Source organism: Hydra vulgaris, chromosome 01 (genome assembly GCF_038396675.1).
Source record: "Hydra vulgaris chromosome 01, alternate assembly HydraT2T_AEP".
Lineage (NCBI taxonomy): Eukaryota > Metazoa > Cnidaria > Hydrozoa > Anthoathecata > Hydridae > Hydra > Hydra vulgaris.
Window position 1 is genome coordinate 59,107,503 of NC_088920.1, and position 3,909 is coordinate 59,111,411.

The 3,909-nt window shown below is 27.3% G+C and overlaps 1 long non-coding RNA gene across 1 annotated transcript; it reads right to left on the reverse strand.

Moving 5' to 3' along the window:
• Positions 1–281: 281 nt before the first annotated feature.
• Positions 282–2,553, reverse strand: LOC124810155 (uncharacterized). Its single transcript, XR_010635555.1, has 2 exons — positions 2,328–2,553; positions 282–2,134 (listed from the first exon to the last, which is right to left on the reverse strand). It is a non-coding gene; the product is annotated as an uncharacterized LOC124810155 (long non-coding RNA).
• Between the last annotated feature and the right edge of the window lie 1,356 nt (positions 2,554–3,909).

The window sequence follows — 3,909 nt, forward strand, 5'->3', positions numbered from 1 at the left end:
ACCAAATTTCATCGAATTTCCAAGCATTTGCTTTTATAGTGTAATTGAAAAAGGATAACTCTTCTTTAATATTTCGCTTTGAGTGTGGTTTATCTTCGCCAAGAATAACACCACACAATGTTGCTAACTTAGCAAACTCAACAATTTCATGTTTCACCTGAAGTTCCTGTTAAGCTTGCGTTTAACAGGAACTTCAGGTGAAACATGAAATTGCAAATCAATACTTGATAAAAGTATTGATTTGCAATCAATCACATCTAAAAAGAAAACAAGTATTTATATTTGCCGAAATGTAATCTATTTTTTAACAAAAAACAGACATTTTAAAAAAAAGTAAAATTTGTATCTAAATTTCAAAACAAATAATGTTTTTTAACAAACATAAATTTTAGGTTTATGACAAACTACTTCTCGAATAATTTTGTTCATTTTGCAAACAAATATTTGTATGCGTTGATCTTCGAGGATATTGCCGGAGTTTGAAAATTTTTTCATAAGTTTGCTTTCTGCTTCTTGATATTCTTTTTCGGTAAAACACTCGTTTGTTCTCGGATTAAAGAAACATACTAACACACTTTGGAGCTTTTGTTTCGTGGAAATGTTTTCAACAAAGTATACCTTCATGAATTTGACAAGACTAGCTCGTAACATGTACTCTATTTCCACCGTGGGAGATGGTTGTAAAAGAAAACATTTAGCTGAAGATTCATTTTCAAGAAAGTTCATTAACGCATTTTGGACGAATTTCGCCGAAGAAAGTGTTGGAAAATTTTTAGTAGAGAGAAGTTTAGTTGCTTCTAAAAATGGAGCAAGATGCAAAATGTCTAGGAACTTCCAGTCATCTGAAAACAAATTTAGTTTTTTGAGTTTATTAATCTGTTTTTCTGTTAAATCATCAATAGTGTCAGGATCTATGGTAATTTTATTATAAACATATTTCGCTTTTATTATCTTACTAATCATCAAAAACGTTGAATTCCAACGTACATGAAAATCTAGCGATAAATATTTTAATTCCAGTCCCTGCTTTTTAATCTCACTAAAAAAAAAATGATTGTAAACAGAAGATTGTTTAACAAGAGCTATCATTTTTCTTAATCTGAATAATATGCTGGATAAAAAAATAAATAACTGATCAACACTTTTATCGGTTGACGCCTCCTCCTCCTCTCTACATTCTTCATCATCTGAGCTAACGTCTTCTTTGTCATAAGTACATGCAATTTTTCTTGATCGTCAGATGAAATATTTCCATTAAATTCAACATCGCTTTCATTATAATTATTGTAATATATAAGATCTTCATCTACATCTGCTGTGCTATCTAATAAGTTATGTGATGGTTTAGAACACAATTTGATTCCATGGTTCAACAAGATTTAAATTATGACAAATGCATGAAAGTCGTAAACCAATAGATCCCATCGCCTTTTTAATATCTTCAGCGTTGTCAGTTGTAATTGAAATAATTTTAGATTCAATTTCAAGTTTATTAATGTCTTTTTGTACAAATGCTGTAAGTCTATTACTTAATTGCCATAAAACCTACGAAAGCAAACTATTTTTGAATTATATTTAAAGATTTTTGTTTCAAAGTAATGCACTGTTATGCAAAGTCAATACGATCCAACTCGATTTTTCCACAAATCTGTTGCTAGTGCTATGTAGGTAACTGATTTAAGCTTACCTTTAAGATCATTCTTGTATTGGTAGTACCGCTTTCTCAACCAATTAGCTATTATCTTTCGATGAGGCGGTTTGTAATGCGGAGCAAGAGTGTTTAAAAGGAGTTGCATACCAGGTTTATGAAAATCGTTGAAAGGGCGGCTATCTTGAATAATGCAATTTCTTATGGCTTCATCTATTTCATTTCTGTTCTGCGTTCCAAGAAATTGATCTTGAGCAATTTTTTTTTTTTGACAATCGTCAAGGTACTCCGGTTTTTTATGAACATGAAATATATGTTTCCACAGATTTGGCTCAGACCCACATACAAGCTTTCCATTTTCTGGTCACATCAAACAAATATACTTATTAGCTTCGGAAACAAATGAAAATAGTGACTTAATGGGCAATGCCTTCATTTTATAGACTGGTTTTATAATTTGATCATCGTCAGTATCAAAGTTTGAACCTATAATATAAAAAAACTTTGTTAGAATATCTTTTACGTATCAACGCAAATTAAAGACCGACTTCAAACACATGACTGTACAAGAGTATTTTTACCGTTTATAATTTTTTAATATTATTATTATTATTACGCTCTGTTTCGATTTGCTAGACATGTTTATATTTTATTATACAAAATATGTTTGTGAATATACCTGAATATATAACACTGATGCCAGATTGACCTCTAGATTCTACAGTTTCTATGTTTCTTTGAGATAAAGACAAACGTTTTTGACGAGTATGTTGATAAAGAATTGCTTTCCAAATAAAGATCTTTTAGATAACCTTCTGCCTTTATCTTTTTTCCAGCTATATCTGTCAAAGTAAAAATTAAGCGGTACTGATGCTTTGATCTCGTTTATATTATTTATACAAACTCAATAATGAAATGAAAATAGAAAAAATAAATACATCAACCACATATTTTCACTAGAAAAATAAATTTTAGTAAATATAAATGGAAATAGGCAAAATATTAAAATTTACTACGAAAAATGTAAAAGTATGTAAAAATTTTTTTTTTCAATTTGGTTTCCTGTTTTATTTTTTTGTAACTAATAATGTAATTATTGCAAGAAAAAGACTCAATATCATATTTTTATTTTAAGTTATTAAGAACATTGTTGTGTATTCCGCTGAGAAATTCTTGTATCTGTTCAGGATATTTTATTTTTATGCTTTTTATTTGATGGTATGTCAGAACATAATTTCTGTTTCTCAGAAAGTTCAAATTCTTTCCAAAAAAAAATATAGCTTAACACCTTAGATAAAACCAAAATATTTCTAATGATTGTATTACTAAATACTTATATATATATATTTATATATATATATATATATACATATATATATATATATATATATATATATATATATATATATATATATATATATATATATATATATTATATATATATATATATATATATATATATATATATATATATATATATATATATATATATATATATATATATATATATATATATATATATATAACTTATTAAAACACTCGAATTAGTTTATTTTTTATTTAAAAATAACTATTTTTGTCATGTTTTTGTTCTGTGTTATATTTATATTATATCAGTGAACGTGATAAAGGCGTTAACTACCATAATAAAACAATTGCTGTAATAAAAAAGCAATTAAATATACCGTTAATTCCGTGTTATCGTCAGGGCACAGGGCATTTTATTATGGGGCCTCTTATGTTTGGTTGCCCTCACGCATAAAGGGCCCCACAATAAAATTGAGGATCTTTTTTTATTATTTTTTTAGTCTTTGATTTCGTTTCCCCACTGTCACAAAGGGCCCACCTGGGGGCCATGTGTCAATGGGTAACCGAAGGGGTCTTAACTTTTTGTAAAAAGATACATTGTATATATTGTTATATATCGTCAATAGAGTATGAAAGGTATATAGAAGACTTTTAAGATATTCATTTTCATTTATAGAATTTTGCCTCTAACATGTTAACATGCTTATAAGTATTCTTGCTAACAAAACTACTTATAAGTATGTTTACGGTTAAATATTTTGTAAACAATTTTCATACAAAAAAGTTTTATAAATGAATTTGTATAATAAATATTTTAAACACTTAAAAAATGTTATTTCCCAAAATATGCAAAGTGTTTGTTTTTTCGTTATAAATCTCATTTTATATTAACAGTAAAACGTATATACTTCCTCTGGCTTTTTTAAAATTAAATCTTATTTAGAACGTGTGTA